Here is a 23,298-nt window from a genome sequence, read left to right on the forward strand (position 1 = left end):
ATAATATTCCAGGGACTGACCACTATTGTTTTGAATGACATTTTCACATTTGATGTCTGGTATTTTATTGCTCCTTTTGCCTAAAGCAGTATATTGGGATCTTATATTAAGGGAGCAGCATGCAGAGATTCTTAGAACTCTTAGTTTTAATCGATGGCTCAGAGTCCTTCACTTTTGTGTATTATTTGGATATTTCTTCCCAAATGCATTTCTTCCCATGTGTCTGAGCTATAACCCACCCGACTACATGAATTGTCTGTGATATCATCATTTAGTTAACCATTTCAGTTTCTCGTTTCTATCTTCTACTTCTTCCTTCTATCTGGAAATACTAAGTGGCACTTTTAATTCTGAAGATTTTAAGAAAATATTAATCATGACTAGCACCAGTATTGGTTCCAGGAAGAAACATTGTTAGCATGACTCCAGTGAGCTCCTCGTTCTGGTTTTGGCCTTTAAACCAGTTCTCTCTCATGGTGTTTAAGGTTTGTTTCTTTATTTCTTAAATAAATTTGTATATGATAAAAACATTGACTGTCTGTTGTCATATTTTTGGCAAAAGTTTTTAGTTTGTTTGGACGTTTTTGACCTGTAGAAGTTCTATGTTTTTTATCTAGTTAACTCCAGTATTTTTAAAACTTTTTTCCCTCTGTGCTTTCTTTCGTTGCTGTTAAACTTAGAAGTTCTATGATTACTGAGTGCAGATAAAAATTCATCAAAATTTTCTTCTAGATATTAATGGTTGCCTTTTAAAACAATTTATCACGTCAAATTTATCACTCCATCTATCATTTCTTTGGCATATATAACATCTAAGAATATGACTTGAAAATAGGTAATGAATTAGCTTAGCACCATTTATTGAATAGTTCTTCACAGATTTGATTTGTAAAGCCAAGCTTATCATATAATCAGTTTTAAAAATATACCCTAGTATCTGTTAACAGGCGATCTCTTTCTCTAGGACTAGTTACTGATTTCTGCACTCAACCAGTGTTCTACTCTTCTTTTGTTTCTTCGTGTGTTTATTTGCAGCTTATAAGATGCTTTACTGTCTTAAGGTATAAGTTCTCCCCATCCATCAGCAAACCCTGTCAGTTCCATCTTCAGTTTGAATCCAGAATCTGGCCATTTATATAGCTCAAGTCCTACCACTTTGCTACTTCCACTGTGACAGCCCTGGTTTCAGCCGCTGTCATCTCTTGCTGAGCTTGTAGCGAAAGACCTAGCTGCTCTTCCAGCTTTCACCTTGCACCCTAGCATCTATTTTCCGTACTACAGTCACAGTGTGGATTTCAAGTGTTAGATCAGGACCAAACAGTGGCTTCCCTTCTTACTCAAAGCACAACGCCTCTGAGCCCCACGCGACCTGGGTCTCACCACTCTTGCCTCGCTCACCAGCTCCAGGCACAGGCGCATGCTTTCACCTCAGGGCTCTGTCTTCTCTGGAACCAGCTCTGCTCATTTTCTGCATGGTTTACTCCTCATTTCCTTCGGGCCTGCCGCTCAAATAACACCAAAGGGACCTTCCCTGACTCCCCTGAGGAATGACCATCCATGGACCCACTTCCCCACTCTCCTCACTCTGTTGTCGTTTTCTTCATAGCATGTATTCTCACCTGTTCGGTTATTTTTTCCGTTGATAATAGGAAAAGAATGAAATTTTATGAAGACAGTATTTTTTTAGAGGGAGGGGAGTGGATGGATTTTCCCAGTGTCTAGAGTAGTTCCTATCCTATTATTCACTTTTACTGAATGAGAAGGTTTTGGGAATTTGAGAGAATTCTTTGATAAAATAGTATTACCCCCCACCCCCCACCCCAGAGTTGTTGCTCTTTTCAGGCTTTCTACTTCTTGAGACAAGTAATATTTTCCTATAAAATTTGTGCATTTACCAAATATTACTGAACTCCCTGTCTCAGGCACTGTTCTAGATGATGTGGAATCAGCACTGAATATTAAGATTTCAATTTTTATTAACATAGTGTTTGCTACAATTCTAAAGTTTAAAAAAGAATTTATTCTTATATATTCCTATATCTTTCTCATATTAAATTTGTCATTAAATTTTAAATTTAATTTTTCCTTGATTAAATTTTTATAAATTTTTCTATTTTTAAATAATCAAAAATGGAAAACAATATAATTTATAGATCTAAAAGTCTACTCTTAAAAGTAGCATCATAATTTTCTAATATTTTGTATGCAATACTTTATTTTTAGTCTTTCTTTTTTAATAAAAGCATCTACAACTATGGCCTTATCTCTACATAGAGTTTTGGTGACAGATGATATATTTTGCCCTTGTTTCAATAATATTTTAATTATGCTATAACTTTCTGTCCAATTAGACCCAACATTTACTTGGGATTGCCCAGCTGCATGGCTGGAGTGTAGTGAGTAAAAAACAGAGAGGTATGTACATGTATTGATTCAAATGTATTTGTTATGTTATTCCAATATTCTATGAAATATATTTTTTGAAAATTTAAATTGTCAAAGGCTGAAAGGGGGATGCTACATTCAGGATAAGGTAGAAATAGTAGGCAGAGGACAGAACATCCAGGGCTGCTTAGGACACACAAAGGAGTCGGCGTTCTGTTCTAAGAGACATGGGAAACTCTTGGAGAATTTTAAGGATGGCGCCATGTTTTATGGTTGCTGGATGAAGAGTCGATTAAAGGGGGTTAAGACAAACCCCCTTTAGGGAGATCAATTTGACGTTATAGAAGCTGTCCGAGGCAGGAAGAATGATGGCTACCTGGGCTCAGAGTGTGGTAGTAGGAATGAACAAATTGGAAGAAGGGGAGACACTTTGAAAGTAGAATTGATGAGACTTCTTTTAGGTTAAATATGGATTATGCAAGAAAGGCAATCATTAAAAATAATTCCTAGTTTTTTGTCTTGAGTACTGAATGAAAGGTGAGACCTTTTAGAGAAATGATGGGCAATCATTCAAAATAATTCCTAGTTTTTTGTCTTGAGTACTGAATGAAAGGTGAGACCTTTTAGAGAAATGATGAGAACTGGGAAAATAATGTTGTTTGAGGGATGAAAGAGTGAGACTTTAGTAACATTCATTTGAGCTTTAAAATATCCAAGTGATTTGACTACCCACTTCTCCCAATTTCTAAGTTTAAAAAAATCTCAGATTTGTAAATTCAGGCTACTACATCCTGTTCTAGTTATGTAACCTAGGGCAAGTTACTGAACCTCTCTGTGCCTCAATTTTCTCATCTGGAAAATAGGGATAATGACGGCCCTCATCTTCTAAGTTTTATTGTTGAAATTAAGAGTTTGCACAATGACAGTGTCTAGCACATACTAAACATCAATATAAGCTATTATTATAGTTAGCTTATATGTTTGGTCTTTGAAGTTTGGGAAATCTTCATTCCATTTTTCAACTTAATTGTATTATTACTGAGACAACTATGTTTAATAGATTTCAGGGTGTTCTACCACCATGATTTTACAGTATACTTTTCAACTGTTAGCTTTTTATTTTTGAAATAACTCTTGACCACTATGTCTTATAATTTTTCCTAGAAGGACATGTGACTTTTTTGTTTGTTTGTTGTTAGACCTGACATACCAAGGAAAATCATTCTGTGGTGTTCTCACACCGAAAACATCTTTACTGGGTTTTCAAACCTTTAGTTTACAATTTTTTTTTCTATTCTGTCTAGATATTTAATGGGATATTTTCCCTTTGTCCTTATATTTTAACGCTTTATTAGCACATGTCTCTGTGTGGATCTTTTCATTAACTTTGTCTCAATCAACATAAGGCCTTCAAGGACAGCCTAGCAAGTGAACACCGCCAGGTTTCTGCACCGACAGACTGTTCTCTCACACACTAAACCAATGGCATCCATAAACCAAACCTCCAGCAAATATTGCCATCGGCTTCTCCCCATCTCTGTCTACCCAGGAAGCAATGTACAATCACCAGGATCTCTTTAAATTATTGCTTCTTTATCTCCTCGAAAATACAGCCTCAGAATGGGTATGAAACATGCAGTTGGGGACACAGTACTCTGCCACTCTCAGAAAACACCACCTGCCCCTAAGGAAATGGCCCCATTTTCTTGTTGGTAAAGGTCTCAGGGCCACTGACCTACATGTCAGTAGAAAAGTCTTCTTCCTTTCTTCTAGGTAAATAAGGCTGATCTGTTTCAAGAGGTAAAGCATAGACAGGCTTTGAAATTTTGTTTTTTTCAGATTAGTTCCATTTATGAAAAATCGTCCCTAACTCCAGCAATAGATAATTGGCAGTTGTTTTCATTTTGCCTGTCTCTATGGGAATTGAATGGGAGCTTGTGACAAATTGTTAGGAGCGGCTTCTGGACACACCATTTTAAACTGCAAAGTCTCTTTGATTTTAATTTTTGTGTTTCCATATTGTCCAGTCCCAGAAAAACTTTTCTCAGAATCTGCATGCCATTTTAGGCCTCTATATTTTTTTAGACTAAACATGTTTTCTGTATTTTTTAGGCTTCAAACTGCAATTTACATTATCTGAATTGTTTGCCTACTTAGACCACATTCTCTAGACACTGCTCAACTCTTTACAAGGCTGCAGATAAATAGGCTTATATACAAAATCTTCTATTTATAAAGTCTCTCTTTGGGATCACAGAGTGCTTTTTGCAATTCATAGACTTCTAGCTTTGGATGCTTAACTTTGAATATTCTTAATTACAAACGTGAATGTTCCCCTAAAGGAATATCTAATTTATGTGATGTACAATATATTTATATTCCACATATATTTTATAGCATATATAGATGATATATATGTCCCACACTAATTTTTATTTTTTTTTTGCTGAAGAAGGTTGGCCCTGAGCTAACATCCATGGCCAATCCTCCTCTTTTTTTGCTTCAGGAAGATTAGCCCTGAGCTAACATCTATGCCAGTCTTCCTCTACTTTGTATGTGGGATGCCTCCACAGTGTGGCTGATGAGTGGCATAAGTCCACATCTGAGGTCCGCACCCAGGATCTGAACCTGGGAACCCGGGCCTCTGAAGCAGAGAATGTGGAACTTTAAGCACGCGGCCACGGGGTCGGACTGCACTAATTTTTCTTTTTACTTTGGTTCTTTTTAAAAGAAATTCGCTCTCATGTGTCTATAAATTTGATGCCAGAGAAATCTTTTATGCTTTTGGGCTTTCACTGTGATGTCTGTGAGTCCTGCCAATTGTTTATTTCACCTATCTGCCCATTCCTCTGAGTGTGTGAAAAGGAGGGAAGGTAAATTTTTTCTTTTCAACTGGTAGAATTCAAACTAGGCAAATTTGGTTCACTCAAACTTTTAGTCTTTTACAAAAAAGAAATCAAGGTTTTTCAATAGCAGCAGGGTAATATAAAAAGGGAAAACTGCAGCCCAGGCCAGAAGGTCTAAAGTAAAGAAGGAAGACTCCAGCCAGGAGTTTCTTTCTTATTCTGAGCACAGACCCCAGCTTTGCCTAGACTCAGCTGTCTTCCCCCTATTGCCGAGACACCTCATGTCCTTATCTCATTAAAAGTATGAGCACTGTTTGCTCTCCAAAAAGGGAATTTATTTAGAAAGTATACATATAAGGCCAAGAAATTATATTTCTCTTTTCAGAATTCTATACAAAAAGTGCTTATTTATTCTTTTGGTGTCTTTTAAAACATTTACATATTTTTAATTTATTTTAAAACATAAATATTTGGGTCTCTTTATGTCAGTTCTGACCTCCTCATATTCATTCAATTCTTCCTTCAACAAACGTTTATTAGACATCTGTAAGTTCTAGGTGTGTCCTTGACCCTGGAAGTTTTGCAATAATTGAGACATCATTGTGGAATTATGGGCTTTATATTTTTTAATTGAAGACAAACATTTAACAAATCAGTATAATGATCTAGGTAATAAAATATTAAAAGAAATATAATTGAATGATAGACATAGATATTGGGTACCATGGGACACAAAGGAATGATGGTCAATATAATTAGAATGGAGGCAGAAGGCAGTTTTGAAATGTAAGACAATCCAGACCCCAGAAGTAGTTTTTGACATCACAGTGCTTTTATAGATGGGTGTGAGTGTTAAATTTTAGTGACTCCATACTTAGAAAAAATTGCCTGAAGGCTTTTCATACTGATTATTGAAGGAGAGCGTATACTCAGCTCACAGTACTCGAGATACAAACGTTGACAGATTCACGCCTCCTCCCTCAGCCTGTTTTTAGTGCTAAGGGGGAACACTCTAAATAGCTGAGATTCTTAAAAAGCTGGGGTATGGAGTTAATCCATGTTTTTCTATAAATATCACAAAATACAAAAGATAGTGGCTATTCTGAAGAAGAAATAGGAAAGAGTATGATCATTTTGTGCAGCTCTGAGGATATGGATACTCTGAGCTACATAGAATATAGTTTCCTTTCCATACATAAAAAGATAATCCAACATTTTGAGAAGCCCTGGGAAACAAAACTTTTCTTTTGGATATTTTTTTATTAGGTTAAGAAAAAACCCTTTCAAATTGTTGAAAATTTCCCCTGAAAATATACCCTTGAATACCAATTGCATTTTTGTCAAACTGGAAAATAACATGATTTTACTCCCTCTACCCCATGGGTTGCCAAAGTAGAAGCAGAAATTACTTTGTGGCCCACCACCATGGAGAGAAAATGGTTCTTCTCGCATGGCATAATGCAGGCCTCAATCATTCCAACTCTCTCTCACCCTTGTTTAAGTATAGCTCAGGAACTCATGCTAGGTGGAGTTGTTGCTAAATGGGATGCACAATTTTCCACAGAGAGCTTGTGGGACACCCAAGTAGGCCACCAGAGTGTTGGGGAGAACCAGAAAAACAAAGGTATGAGGCCTCTCCTCCCACTCCACCCTCCAATTGCAGGGTTATCAAACCAGGGCACTGATCAGGCTAGTGGCTGTAGGATTTGGGGTTTGGATGAGAGAAGAACAGGAGGGTGGAAAGCAACACTACAGAAAACTGATCCCATCAAATACCCAAAGCAAGTTCAAGACATTTCAAAAGGTCTTCTGTTAAAAACACAACAACACTGTTTTGCTTTCCATGAAAAACTCATGAAACAAAACCTAGGAATTTCTCACAGTGCACGCAGAGGGATGGGTGTTTCCACTTCAGAGCCAGCTGAATGAGAGACAAGTAATGTGGAATATTGTTTCTGTGAACATGAATACAGAATATGCCTGGACACTTAGGAACTCTTCATAGTCATGGCTTTCCCTGGAAACACAGCAAGCTCTCCGCATGTCCAAGGACAGTTCTCAGAAGCTCAACTTGAAAATCGATGAGAGGGTACCACGGGGCAGCCTGAAATTTTTCCTTATCTGCAAGCCTGGCAGATGCTCTCACTGCTCGGAAAAACCATTTCAGTTTGACACCCCTGTTCCGCTGCACAATTCCCTTGAAGGAGTTTCCTGAGCATTCTTTGGTTGGGGTAGAGCCCCTTCCTTAGGTACCAGGAGGCTGCATGCTCTTGTGAAGGCCATTCTCTCTCCATCAGCATCCTTGAGGGAGACTAAGTGGATCGTTTCAAGCACACCTGAAAGAACTCTCAGTATGATGTAATCATTGCATGGGGGCTGATGGTAGGTGCACAAATGGGAAATCAGAAAGTGCACAGAGTGGATGTGTCCAAAACCTTCCAATGGGCTAAAATCCCCTTCATTCCTTGTCCAGGCTGCCCCTAAGTGTGAGTGAGCACAGGCAGCTTACTAGAGGTTTAAGATAATCAAGACACCACTTGCAGGAACAAGAAGTTAGGAAAACAATTTCTGCTTTTAATGTTATGGTCGGATTCCTCTGATTCTTAAGTTAAGGGTCATTCTGCGTTTTTTTAATTCCTTTTGTGCTTTTCTGCCCAACCACTTTTCACCCATTCAACTTCCTGTTCCTCTCTTGCATCCAGCTCTTTGTATGACTTGGCACCTCATACCTTCACATGTCCGGAATACTTTCTGAGCAAATATTTTATTGAACTTCCTAAAAATACACAGGTAGAATGAAAATATGGCCAGGTAAAAAAAGGTAGTGGAGTGCTTATGTTTACTAGAAAACGCGCATAAATATGCTGGTGTAGGATTCTCAGATTCTGTCTCCAGTATGATTCTTTCCAGTGTTAAAAATGCCATTAAGACAGAAATAAACTCATGGCAATTTCCACTCGACTTTCTGAACACCAATTTCCATAGTAATATGTTTTTCAAGTTCAGAACAGTCTGTTCTGCCATAATGTGATGGTTGCGTTCCTCAAGAATTCTATCAAAAAAAAAAAAAAAAGTCACGCGATGAAAAGAATCACCTCAATGGAAAAAATATGGTTCAGAGCTAGAGAGATAACAAAGTGAACTTTTCTAGTGGTAATGCAAGTAAGCGTTTGGGGGCGTGATTTTAAAAATTACGTATAGGTGCTGAGCTATACAATCTGAAGTTTATTGAGCAAATTCAGCATTTGATCACATGTAACTTTTCCTATTACTATCGACACTATCCTTAACCCAGCATCTTTTCCCATTTTATCATAATTATTACTTTTGTCACTCATCAGTAGGATAAACCAAGCAAAAAGCCACTAGCCAAAATATCTGTGTCCTTAGGGCAATGGCTTTCTTCTCACCCAGGTGCTAATTCCTGTTCACAATAGTCTTGTTATTTAAAACATTCTGGTAAAAGCAAATCATGATTCCTCATTAGTCAATTTCATGATATCTAATCGGTTTTATGGAAAGTTGTACTGCATTTGTAGATGCAAAATGCAAGTTATGAGTTAAACTTTAATATAAGTTGATTTTGGAGGAAAACAAACAGCCTTTTTGAGGTTGAAATTTTATCTAACTGTTGACATTCACTGAGAATCTTTTATTCCTTCGCATGCTATAAACTATTGAGACAGGAGCCAAAAATGGTCTTTTCTAAGGAACGTTCCATCTTTCTCCTGGGACGTTTATTTCTGTTTTATTTTTGTCTTTTCTTTTTAATGGGATTAAAATGCCAACTTTGTTTTTGCTTATTTGTAATTGTTTATAACTGCACATGAAAAAATAATGGGACTTCACGACTATGTCTCAAATTCTGATGGTTAGGATATACTTTTAAAGTATATTTTCAAGTAAGCTTGCAGTCCTGTGAAGAAGCTACACAGATTTAATGGGGGTGAACCAGGTATTACTAAACAGCTTTTCCAAAGAAGGGAACTCTGAGTTAGAGGAAAGCAAGCAAAATTCCTTTTTTTCCCTCCTAACTAAGGAGACCAGTTAACTTGCCAAGTGAAAACTCTAAGTCCCAAGAAATACCCTAAACACAGAAAAATAAGCACATAGATGAATGCCTCCCCTTTTCCTTGTTGGTCTGAGGCCGACTGACAGCACCAGGTGGCAGCCCTTGGGAGCTGCCCGCTGCAGATGCCCTACCTGACAGCCAAAAGCTGGCAGGAATTACGCAGAAACATGTGCTTCCTGTGGAGGGCAATGGTCAGCAGGTGGGATCGGCAGCCTGCGTTAGTGAGCCCGTCCTCCTGTGTGGTCATCTGGGCCGCCTTCCTCGTGGGCACTGAGGGCTGGGAACACGACATTTTCTCAGTGCTGTGCTGGAAGCTGTTCAAATGCAATTATGCTGTATGTCGTTGCGGAATAGATGACTTAGAGGTTCCACACAAATTGAATTTTGAGGCCAGCTTGAAATTACATTAGATTTGGGGGCTTTGACCAAAGCCTCTCTGAATCCCCCTGCTTTCCCCTTTGGGTCGTCTTTCTTTAATCATTCACTCAAGTTTTTCTGGTTAGGTCACTGATTAACGGATGACGTAAATCTCCCCCCACACCCCCTCTTTTTTAGTACTGTACATAATGTTTTATTAACTTTCCTTTTTGGCTGCTGTCGAGACAGCAAATATGAAACTAATTTTCGAACCTCAAGAAATTGACATTTCTAGTTTTGCTTTGCATTGTCAGTCTCACATGTAGAGAGCCATGCCTAGGATGTGACAGAAACTGAGGTGCTATAATTCTTTGCTGTCATCTGTAAGTACACTTCTACGAATAGAGAGACATCTAGGGAATTAAGCAGATTTGAACTCATGAGAAAAATAAGAACTTGCCCCTTGGGGCGGGAAGCACGAGTGCCCAGGCTCAGATCCATAACATCCTGTGTCTCAGATGATTACTTCATTTTTCTTGATATCCTATGAAAGCAATAAACCATGAATCTCAGAAGATTGTTTAAGACACAGCAAAGCTAGAAAGCTTCCTCCATCCTTACTTTGTCTTTGCAAACTTTAGCAGGTCTCATAAGCACACAACCAAAGCATTTGTTAGTATAATATTTCTCTGATAAATTATAGAGTTGGCTAGGCTATGTACAGAAGCTTTTTTTCATCTTTCAATCACAGAATCCGTTAAGAAACTTTAGCAAGGAAAGTACAGCTCATAATGTCTTCTGCTTTCTCTGATCAGAGGAGCTTAGTGAATAATATTGCAAAGCCAGGGGAAGGTGATGGATGGTTCAGGTGAAACTTCGGGGGAGAACTCAGAAGACATCTACTGGGTAGCCCACTTGACAAAATGATGTTTCAGCAAATTTGGCATCAAAGTGTATTTCTATAAAATATAAAATAAAACATATCTTATTTCCCATTAGTTTTAGTTTGCGTTCATTCAAGAAACATTTATCAGAAGCCTACTGTGTGGCAAGCTCTCTGCTGAACCCTGGAGATGTAATGATAAATAAGACAGTCTCCAGCCTTAAGCGGATTATGGCTGAGTAGGGGAGACAGACACGTAAACAAGTCATTTCAGGGTACTGTACTGGGTGCTGTGGTCCAGGGTTAACTGGGGGCACAAAGGAGGGAGTTCTTAGCAGTGCCTGCGGTGTTACTCCTTCAAAGGTCCTGTTTCTATTACAGTAGTTAAAATGCTTAAGTCCTATTTGCATTTAAATTTCTGTGAAGTTTAACATATGTACACACACATACAGATATGTGTGCATGTATTTTTGAAATTTAACATGCACACATACACATACACACCTTGTATGTGCATGTATACACACGTACACGTATGTATGCACATACAACTTCACTAAATGAACACACTCATGTCATCTGCCCCCAGATCAACAAATAGAGCATGAGGGCGCTCTGGAAGCCCCCTGTTCCCTCTGCCATCACCTCCTTACTCCAAAGATAATGCCTCTTCTGACTTCAAACACCGTAGTTTAGTTTTGCCTGCTCTTAAACTTTATATAAATGGAATCATAAAGTATGTACTCTTTAATATATGGCTACTTTTCTCAATATTATGTTTGTGAGATTCATGCACGTTGTGAAAAAATGGTTTGTTTATTCTCTATGATGTATAGCATTCCATTTTACGAATATACCACAATTTATTTACCCATGCTTCTGTGATGGAATTTGGGTTGCTTCCTGTTTGGGCTGTTATAAATATTGTCCCTATGGACATTCCTATACACATCTTTTGGTGAACATATGTATTCATTTCTATTGGGTATATACCTAGGAGTGGACTTTCTGGGTCATAATGAATGCATGTGCTCAGCTCTCAAAGATACTGCCAACCAGTATTCCAAAGTGGTTTTAGCAGTTGACGTGACCACCATCTGTGTACGCGAGTTCCATTTGCTCCATACCCTCCCCAGTGCTTGGCATTGTCTGTTTTTTCCACTTTAGCGATTCTCCTAGATACATACTGGTCTTTCTGCGGTTTTATTTATGAAACCTGGGAGTTTTTTAATCATAAAATCACAGATGTGTTCCCATGGACAACTGCTCTTAACATAGGGCTGGAAACTGGGACAGAAAGCTATCCAGTGATTTAATCTGCTGTTTTGTGGGGCTTTGAGTCCCATTGTGTTGCTGCAACATCCTAGAATTTTGAAGCATCTCTCAAATTCGTGCCTCTTCTATGGTTTCTTTCATTCCATCCTGCTTTCACCTCTCTGCTGGCTTCCTCGAACTCTGGGAACAGCAACAAAAGGGATAGTAATAGCTGATAATTGTTGTGGGCTGCTATCTGCCAGGCACTATTCCAAAGCTCTGCACAGGTACATATTCTTTTTAACCTCACAACAGTTCTGTGAGTTACATGCTTTACTTGCTTCATTTTATAGGTGGGAAGAATGAGGCACAGAGAGGGTGAGTAACTCCTCCAGGTTACACAGGAAGTCATGGAGCCTGGATTTGGAATGAGGTGGACAGACCCTGAATGCAAGCTCTCGATCCTTATACTACCCTATGCTGGTGGAGCTTGCAGCCTGCCCCTTTTCTCTCTAGTGTGTATTTATATTTTTCGGTAAAAGTAGATTAGAGAATCATAGTTTCTTGGTAGATACCCTCATCCAAAAAAAAGTGCTTTATCAGTTACAGGCTATTTATTGAATATGTGTCCTGAGTTATTGTTAGATGTTATGATGCATATAAAGTGGGGTGTTCGATAAGATTTTTCCCTTGAATAGAACCTGTAAACTTCCGAATTCTTTTTCATTGATCGTCTCATTTGATCCTCGTGAAAGTTAACTGAGGAGAGAATTTAGGACTGAGAAGTTAAGTGAGTTGCCAAAGGTCAAATGGTACATTCATGGCAGAGGCAGAATCTGAGCCTAGATTTCAGCCCTGGGCTTTTCTGATGAATTTTAGAATCTAATGTACAGAGAAGAATTTGAGCACAAAGTGAAAAAAATGCAAAGGGTAAAATTTTATGTATTTCAGGGGCCTGCCCCGTGGCAGAGCGGTTAAGTTCACACGTTCTGCTTCTCGGTTGCCCCGGGTTCACCGGTTCGGATCCCAGGTGCGGACATGGACTGCTTGGCACGCCATACTCTTGTCGGCAATCCCACGTATAAAGTAGAGGAAGATGGGCACGGATGTTAGCTCAGGGCCAGGCTTCCTCAGCAAAACGAGGAGGACTGGCAGTAGTTAGCTCAGGGCTAATCTTCCTCAAAAAAAAAAAAAAAAAAAAAATTGCATGTAATTCAGGCCAAAACTTCCTGCAGGTGCAACACAGGAATGAATCGATTAACTCCATGAGTCAAAATCATCTATGTTGATTTAAATTTGCATTTGCCATAGCATATTTTAATTGATTTCCTCCCGAAATTTCTGGTCTATATCTTGGAGGGTAGGTGTTGGGTTTTTAGTAGTACTGATATTTAAATGGGTTCATAAAGACCAAATTTAGTGCTTGAATTACTAATGAACTTAAATATAGAAGAAAGTTTGACAATACTGAAGGAACCAATAATCAAAAATAAATAGTACAGTCCTATTGTGTTATTTGAATCATAAAAGTCTACTCTTTTAGATTAATTACCCCAGAAATCAAAAGAAGAATCTGTTATTAGTGACTTTTATGCCATCCAGTGGACAACACTGTAATTTTCATAAGACTTATTCACTAAAGAAAACAACCCTAATTTCCATGTGCCACCATGTTGATAAATGTTGACTCTAAAAAGAGCATTTAAGTATTTCAGTGCCACCCACCATATAAACACCTATGTCATATGTCGCTTCCACACATATGTCTGTAATGTTGATGGAGAACCAGAGTCAAAATTAAAATGTGAATCTTGCTGACTTCACCACAGTGATCTTCTGTTTCCTTGCAAGGACTTCTCTGAAATCAGAGAAGCAAATCTTCCCATACTTTCCCCACATTTTCCAAATTGCTCGTAGACTTTTGTTCGAACTTGATAGCACACACTTTGCTCCCGCGGACTCCAGGAATCACCCACTCCTTTTTCAGATTTGAGACTCTTCCAGGATATTAGCGGGTTGTGAAATAATTTAGGGGGGTGTAATCAGCATTTAAAAAGTAAAATGGAATATTTTACTTTTGCAGCAGCCTGGGCACATTGATAACCAATAAACAACACCAATCATCGATGATAGAAAGCTGCTTGGCTCATTTTGTTTTTCCCAAAAGGGAAAAAAAAGGAACAAAAGAAAATATGCACAATATAGCAATAGAAAAGAAGGTATAGTGCATTCCACTGGTACATGAAACTTGCTTCAGTTGGACGTGCATGCAAGTGTTGTGTATTGAGTCCCGATGTGAAACGTGTTGCTTACTGTGGTTGTGTCTGTGCCAGTTATTTGCCTTCTGTCTCTCAACTCCAAATCCACCCGCTATACACTGCTCTGTGATGTTGGCCTTGGGATTCTGCTCTGCCAGATTCTGCTGGTTCTCTGTTAGCTTCTGCAAGTAGGAGGCACGAGAGGGAGATGAGAAGGTGGGATGAGGGGAGAAGGAGCTTCCTTTCCGTTTTTCTGCTTCCCTTGGGATGGCTCCAGCAACAGCAGTGGCTTCAGCCTCCAGCTTCTTTCAGCTTCTTTTAGGTCTCCAGCAGCGAGGTGCCAACCAAAATCAGGTGGTGTACTCTTCAAAGATGTGAATGTCAGCTCCTCGGAGCCCCTCCTTCAAGCTCCTGGTTCTAGCAACCCCATCTCTTATTATCTGTTCTCCTCCCCAAGGCGTGGTAGCTAATTCCTGCAGTTATTATCTGTAGATATTGTTTTAGTGCTCCCTTTCTGCTCTATTTGCCTTTCAACACTTGGGTAACCAATTCTTTGTTTCAAATCCTTCTGTTTGAAATACCTAACGTGATTTTCATTTTCTTGTCTAGACTCTGAATGATGCATAGGCAAAAAACAAAAACCAAAACTTTAAAAGCCATTGCTTTGGGCATTGACTGTCAGTCTTACCTCACTCACACAGGCTCTATTGCAGCAGCCTGGGCACACTGATAACCAATAAACAACACCAATCATCGACGATAGAAAGCTGCTTGGCTCATTTTGTTTTTCCCAAAAGGGAAAAAAAAGGAACAAAAGAAAATATGCACAATATAGCACATTTAATTTTAGGGTTTAAGGCATCTCAGTGCTTATCTTGGTGTTGTAGGCATGGATATAAGATTATATCTAGGAAGGGGCTAGACAGGAACTGGCACCAGCTTTCCTGATACTTAGGTTATCCTGGCTGCAAGATGCAGTGCTGTGTTGGAAATTTTGGTGTCTGTAACCTTCTGACCCCTCACCCCCGTGCACACGCAAATTAAGTGATTTGTCATTTACGTTCACCCTGAGCAGTGGTTAATGTTTGGTTATACAAAGTGAGGACACCAAGAGAGGGCTACTGTGTTCCCCTTAGGAAGAGGACCAGGCAGATCTAGAGAAGAGGTCACAAACTGGTGGCCCATGGGTTTCATCTGGCTGGCAAATATACTTTGTTTGACTTACACACTATTTTTTTTAAAATGTGAATTAGTTGCCAAAATGTGGAAAAGATCATATTTCCAGGATCTCTTAACAATTGGAAACTCAGGGAATATGGGTCCTCATTCTCACATGGGGCCAAGTACTTTGTGGGGCATTTGCTGTCTAGTTTGCCATAGTCCCCACCAGGTCTTTATACCTAGACTTTGATTCTTTCCTTTGTGTTGCCTGCCTGGCTCCTGTGGGCATTTGTGTTTTGACTCTTGACCTAGAGGAAGCAACCGAGGGTGGTAGGAGCTAGAGGCAATGTGGCTTCAGAAGGGACGGAGGAGGAGAAGACAAAGATAAAATGGACACAGACTATTTTTTTGCTGAGGAAGATTCACCCTAAGCTAACGTCTGTGCCAGTCTTCCTCTATTTTATATGTGGGTAGCCACTGCAGCATGGTTGATGAGTGGTGTAGGTCCATGCCCACGATCTGAACCAGTGAACCCGGGCTGCTGAAGAGGAGGGCACCACACGTAGCCACTACACCAAGGGATTGACCCCTAAAAGGGACACAGACTTCTTGGATGAGTGAACCAGGAAGTATGAGACAGCTGCCAAGGGAAAGGGTGTTTGGGCAATGTGTGAAGAAGGTAAATGTGCTGTTTATAAAGTTGTGCCATATGATACACCCCCATTCTCCATCTGTCCACAAGAATGTCAATGAAACTACCTCACTAGGGGAGCGTGTTTGTGTGTGTATTGCTTAGTTTTGTGGAGAGATCGTTGACAATGGGCTAAGACTGACACACAGACAGGTGGGACTAGAGGAGAAATGGCTCAGAAAGCCTAGGCACAGGCCAGTTACACCACATCTTCTTAGTGATTTCTTTTTAAGAAATAGGGTTTTTAAAGTCCAACACTATGACTATCTAAACATTTGGTAATAGAAAATTAATGATAATTGATGAGATCCATTAAGTTCCATCAGTCAGAAATATTATTGCCAAGTAACATTTCTCAACTATTGCTTGATGAGGCCACTCTCTTTTCATTAACTCTCCCGTGGTTTTAAACACTACATAGAACCATTCACCCACTTGGTCTCAAGCTATTAAACGTATATTTATTTATGAATAAATAAATAGATAAAATCTATAATCTATCTACATATAACTATAAAACTATACAGAGTTATAAAACTATATATGATTATATTTAACTATATAAAACATAACCTGGCTTTAGTGACATCATGAAGCTTTGTAATTTCTTTCTCAGATTATACATACTTATTGAACTATTCTTAAAAAAAATAAGTAATACTGTAACGTCATTTAAGATCATCTAGAATAAACTTACCAATTTCAGAAGTAATTAGTGTTAAAATTTGGTTATTTTCAACTAACATCATAATCAATGGGGAAAAACTGAAAGCTTTTCCTCTCAGATCTGGAACAAGGTAAGGACACCCACTCTTGTCGCTTCTATTCAACATGGTACTAGAAGTCCTAGCCAGAGCAATTAGACAAGGAAAATAAATAAAAGACATCCAAATCAGAAAGGAAGAGGTAAAATTCTCTCTCTTTGCAGATGACATATCCTATACGTAGAAAACGCTAAAGGCTCCACACGCACACAAAAACGGTTAGAACTAATGAATGGATTCAGTAATGTTGCAGAGAACAAAGTCAGCATACAAAAGTCAGCTGCGTTTCCATACACTGACAATGGATTGTCCAAAAAGGAAATAAAAAAAGCAGTTCATTTATAATAGCACCAAAAAGAATAAAACATGAATACGCTGAAAACTATAAAACGTTGATGAAAGAAATCGAGGAAAACATAAATAAATGAAAAGATATCTCATGTTCATCGATTGGAACATTTACTATTGCTAAAATGTCCATACTGCCTAAAGTGGTCTACAGATTCAAAGCAAAATTTCACTGGCATCTTCATAGAAATAGAAAAAACAATGCTCAAATTTATATGAAACCACAAAAGACCCTGAACAGCCAAAGCGATCTTGAGAGAGAAGAACAAACTTGAAGACATCACACCTCTTGATTTCAAATTATATTACAAAGCTAGTAACCAAAACAACATGGTACTTGGGGGGGAAAAAAGGACTCATAAACCAATGGAGCAGACTAAGAGCCTATAAATAAAACCACACACATATGGTCAAGTAATCTTCAACAAGGGCACCAAGAATAGGGAAAGAGAAGCCTCTTCAATAAATGGCGTTGGGAAAACTGGACAGCCATATGCAAAAGAATGAAATTGCACTTTTATCATACACCAAACATAAAAATCAACTAAAAATGGGTTAAAGACTTAAATGTTAAGTCCTGAAACTGTAAATTCCTAGAAAAAAACAGGGGAAAATCTTCTTGATATTGGTCTTGCAACAGTTCTTGAATATGACACCAAGAGCACAAGCAACAAAAGCAAAAATGGACAAGTGGAACTACATCAAACTAAAATTCTTCTGCAAAGCAAAGGAAACAATCAACAAATGAAAAGGAAAGCTACAGAATGGGAGGAAATGCTTGCAAACCATATATCTGATAAGAGGTTACTATCCAAAATATATAAGGAACCCATACAACTAGATAGCAAAAACCCAAACAACTTAATTTGAAAATGGGCCCAAAAAGACATTTTCTGAAAGAAAACACACAGATGGCCAATATATACCAAAAGGTGCTCAACATCACTAACCATCAGGGAAATACAAATCAAAACCACAATGAGATATCACCTCACACCTGTCAGGAATGGCTTTATCAAAAAGACAAAAGATCACAAGTGTTGGCAGGGATGTGGAGAAAAGGGAACCCTTGTGCACTCTTGGTGGGAATGTAAATTGGTGCAGTCATTATGGAAAACAGTATGGAGGTTCTCCCCCAAATTAAAACTGGAACTACTGTATGATCCAACACTCCCACTTCTGGGTATATATCCTGTGATATTGTGATTTATAATAAGAAATATATACTTGGTTTTGCTCTCCATTCCTGATAGAGACCCTTGGAATTTCCTGTGGTGAGAACTATAGAGGTGTCTTTTGTTATATTAATGAGGTGGCTGTTGGAGAGCACCTAAGGATGGAGGCTAGTTGCTAGTAGAGTCAACCCTGTGATTAGAGGGTTGGAACTTTCAGTCCTACCCTCTGACCACCAGGGAGGGGAGAGGGGCTGAAGGTTGAATCAAGCACCAATGGCCAATGATTTAATCAATCATACCTAAGTAATGAAGCCTCCATAAAAACCCAGAAGCTCAGGGTTTGGAGAACTTCCAGGTTGGTGAACCAGAACACATCCACATGTGGCCATGCTGGGCCCCAAACTCCATGGGGACAAAAGCTCCTTTGTTTGGGTCCCCACTCTATGTATCTCTTCATCTGGCTGTGATTTGTATTCTTGGTAATAAACTGCTAATCTAGTGAGTAAACTGGTTTCCTGAGTTCTGTGAGCTGCTCTAGCAAACTAATTGAACCCAAGGAGGAGGTTCTGGGAATGTCCAACCTATAGCCAGTCGATCAGAAGTGCAATTAACAATCTGGACTTGTGACTGGTGAAGCAGGGGGCAGTCCTATGGGACTGAGCCCTCACACTGTGGAATCTAATGCTATCTCTGGGTAGTGTCAGAACTAAGTTGAATTGCAGGATACCCAGCAATTCTCTAAGTTGGAGAATTGCTTAGTGTGGGGGGAGCTGGTCTCAGAACTGCATTAGAGCTGGTCTCAGAACTGCATAAACAAAGGAAGCGAAATGGGTATCTGGAAGAGATATTTGTACTCTCACGTCATTGCAGCATTATTCACATTAGCCAAGATACGGAAACAACCTAAATGTCCATCCATGGATGAATGGATAAAGAAATTGTGGTAAATCTATATAATGGAATATTATTCAGTCTTAAAGAAAAAAGAAATCCTGCCATTTTCAACCATGTGGACGAGATTTACCTCATCTCTAGTTGTGGGAGGGTTGAGGGAGGATAAGAAGCGTCACACTCTCTTGGCTACAGCAATTGGTCCAGGGCTGGGAAACAAGAAACAAGTCAAACAAACCAGGATCCCAAACTGGTGTTTGTTCAGAGTTCTCTTCCCCTATGACTTGAATGAGGGTGGATATAGCCTCAGGAAGCTCTCTCGGGTAGGACCTACTTGAGAATGGGAGCAATACCACAGAAGCAGATTGGAGAAATGTAGGGTAAGAAACTAGGTCCTGGCACAGGTTTGAACCTTGATCAAGCCTTGTCTGAAGCCAGTTCTATCCCTGAATTGTTCGGTTATATTGTCAATCATTCCCTATCCTGCTCAAGACTGATTGCTTTAATTTTTCATTTTTGTATCTGTAACATAAGGAGTCCTTCTGACACAGTGAGCATATGTGTGTGGTGTGTGTTTTTGTGTGGGTGTGTCTAACAAAACTGCTCCTTTCCTGAATATGAAGTTTATATCCTGCTTTCTCTTTCAATCAACATTATATCATGAATAATTTCTGGTGCCACTAAATAATCCTTAAAAACACGACTTTAAGGGTGTATAATATTGCACAGAATAATGTGCCATCTTTTATTGAAATAGATTTTACTGTTGAGTATTTAGGTGGCCTCACAAGCTTTCAAATATTGGTGTCCATTTCCTCAACCTCTGTCTACAATATTATATAATTCACTTGTCCAAAACGGCCTTCTTCTTGTTTCTGTCTGCTCTTATGAGCCTTGTGCTTTTTCACAGGCCTGAGATAAATCTATCATTTTCTATCCATCAAGTAATCCTCGTTTGCTTACAGTTTTCTTCAAGTGTCACTTTCTGCGAGAAGCCTAACCTTAAAAAATATGACTTGAAACCACTCATTACAGTGTCACTGACAGATGATCAGTCTTTGCCAAATCAACCAAAGAAAACGACTTCTTACTTCAAAGGGAGAAAAGTATACATATCTGGTGAAAACATTCTTCTTGTGTTTCCTCGCAGGGCTGGTGCGTGGTAGGTATTCCCTCAATATAAGACAACGGGGAGTCTGTGATTGCTTATTCTAACTCCTAGGTTGATGACTTCCTCCTTCTAAACTCTCACCATTAGCCCGTTTCTCAAGATCCCTTATTAACTCCAGAGGCAGTTTATTGAAAGTAACAGAGGACCATGGCATCAATTCATTCTCCTCGCAGAGCAGACGCAGAAGACTCCAGAAACCAACTCAGAGCCCTGGAATGTTGCAAATTGGTGCTGTTTCCTTTACAGCCAGAGGTTTCGACTGAAAGATTTGCAGCAGTGGATGGGGTGGGCTGCTTTATTTTGGCAGGCGGCTGCACAGCGTTGGGATAGACGAAGCTCATCATCTGTGCTGCATTTCCTTGCTTTTTACCTTACAAGTTTAGCTCCAGAGGAAGGCAACTGCCGTCCTTGGTCCCCGTGAAGCCCTTTCCTCTCTTCATCATATTTTTAATTTTCATGTAGACTGCTAAACGTCCTTTTAGTATTTGAATCATTCGTCCCTTTCTAACTGTGTCTAGTTTCTGATTTGTAAAACGGAGATAAAATGCTTCACAGAATGTTTGTGGAAACCAAACGACACAACGCATGTGTAAATGCTTAGAACCGGTGAAACGTTAAAATTTTGTGAGTTAACTTAGGGAACGGAAAGCTATAATGGTTCCGAAGGGTTTTTAAAATTTGTCCTTTATTAAGGCAAAATGATCTAGAATGGACAAATTCATAAAGTGGAATAAAAACTATATTTTATTAAATAATTAGCAAGATTAATTTTAAATGCTGCAAACTACAAATACTCCAGTATAAGTGTGGTTCCACTCTACTGTCCCTCTTATTTAGGTATAAACTGAATGAAATCTCTGTATTGACCAGGTCACATTCTTGATTTATCAAAGGGGTGAATGATCCTCTTCTTGGAACCTATTTTTGGTGGTGGTGTAACATTGTCACTTGCTTGGATGAGTGCCCTCTCAACTTCTTTGTCACAATTATTTAACATTCCTCACATGACTTTCTGAAGAGGTTTCCCTTCTTAGATAATACGCCTAGCAAACCGCCTACGGCTGCTTTCAGGACTTTCCTGCTCCCTGCTCTAGCTCTGGCTAGTTCTACTCAGAGGTAAGCTTGATGAAGGCAGGGCCCTCACTAGTTGGTTTCTTGTGGGATCTCAGTACTTAGAACAGTGCCTGGCACCTAGTAGGTCCTTAGTAAACATTGTTAAAGATTGAATGAATGATTATAGTTGTAATAATAGCAATCGCATCAATGAGTATATTAGATTTAGCTTTCTATTGCTGCTGTAACAAATTACCACACACTTGATGGCTTAAAAGAGTATAAATCCATAATCTTACGGTTCTGTAGACCAGAAGTCCACAAAGGGGCTCCGTGGGCTAAAGTCAAGGTGCTGGCAGACTGTGTTCCTTTCTGGAACCTCTGGGGAGGAATCCATTTCCTTGCTCAATCAAGTTGTGCAGATTTCCGTTCCTTGCATTTATAGGATTGAGGGCCCCATTTCCTTGCTGGCTTTTAGCCAAGGGAAGTCTCAGCTTCTAGAGGCTGCCTGCAATTTTTGGCTCATGGCCCCTTCCTCCATCTTTAGCCAGCAATGGCAATTTGAGTCTGTCTCATGCTTAAAATCTTTCCTTGTTTTTCTGTCGGTGCATCTCTCCGACCTCCTTTTCTGTCGTCCTCTTCTGCTATTAAGTGCCCATGTGATTATACGGGGCCTATCCAGATAACTCAGGACAACATTCTTATTTTGAGGTTGGCTATTTAGTCACCTTGATTCTCTCTGCAACTTCAATTACCTTTTTTTTTTTTTCCTGAGGAAGATTTGCCCTGAGTTAACATCTGTGACCCACATTCCTTTATTTTGTATGTGAACTGCCACCACAGTGTGGTCACTGATGAATGGTGTAGGTCCGTGCCCAGGAACCAAACCTGGGCTGCCGAAGCAGAGCACACCAAACTTAACCACTAGGCCACCAGGGCTGGCCCTGTAAGTGCCTTTTCTCATGTAACATAACATAGTCACAGGTTCTGGGGGTTAGGATGTGGATCTTTGGGCATCATTATTCATTCCACTACACTGGATTAAGAACTTTTTACTATTATCCCACTTAATATTTGTAACTATTCTATAATGGAAATCATTATTTTTTTATTTGATAGATGATAAAATAAAGGACCAGAGAGTTAAATAACTTGTTCAAGATTATAAAATTAGTAGATGGTAGGCCAGGATTCCAAAATAGTCTATCTGAGTTAATAGCATACATATGAACCTCTACCTAGTCATGTGGTATTCATATGATTATAATGGCAATAATTGCTCTTAGAGTTGTTCAGTGCACAGTATACATAACTGTACATGGTAGTTCTGACTACTGATATATACTGTCTCTGATTTTCCCAGTGTTGTGGTGGTGGAAGTGATGATATCCCTCTTTATTTTCTGGAGGAAAAGAGGAACTCCAGGCTGAAACTAACATGAAAAGTCCTCATTTCCTAAAAGACATTAAACTCCATCACTGACAAACATTCTTTTGTGTGGCTTTACATTTTACTGTTTTACCAAATCATAACAGCTATTATTTAGGTTATACTTGCTGGTAATACAGCACAGTACTCTAGTCAATGGTTCAGTCATAATTTGGGTGTGTTCTTTCTGTGGGACTTTCCTAATTGACCTGTAAAGCAGCTCTAACTGTAGTAGGGGTGTCTCTGGCTTTAAACGTTGTTTTTTCCATGGTAAAATATCCAGTAATTAACTGAGTAGATGTGAAATCCTAATGCAAGCAGTTTCAGACTCGTAACACACTTACAGATGGACAGCTCTTCTTTAAAACCTGCTGAATTAGCTAGGTAGCAACTGAGTACCACGGAGAAATACCGTTCCCATTCATTGTCCCTCCTACCCACTCCTTTCTTCCTCTTTGAGTTGTGTTCAGGAATTCCTCTTCAAGTTCCCTGTTACCAGAATAGGCCATCAATGAGAAATTGTATGACATTTCAGAAACAGTAGTGATTAGCACCAATCAG

The 23,298-nt window shown here is 39.1% G+C and overlaps 1 long non-coding RNA gene across 1 annotated transcript in view; it reads left to right on the forward strand.

The window, feature by feature from the left end:
- Positions 1-21,313: 21,313 nt before the first annotated feature.
- LOC139081801 (uncharacterized) overlaps positions 21,314-23,298 on the forward strand; it is a 77,458-nt gene continuing 75,473 nt past the window's right edge. Inside the window, exon 1 of the long non-coding RNA XR_011537128.1 lies at positions 21,314-21,372. This is a non-coding gene — a long non-coding RNA (uncharacterized lncRNA). The remainder of the gene's footprint in view (positions 21,373-23,298) is intronic.

The sequence above is a fragment of the Equus przewalskii genome, chromosome 2 (assembly GCF_037783145.1).
Source record: "Equus przewalskii isolate Varuska chromosome 2, EquPr2, whole genome shotgun sequence".
Taxonomy (NCBI): domain Eukaryota; kingdom Metazoa; phylum Chordata; class Mammalia; order Perissodactyla; family Equidae; genus Equus; species Equus przewalskii.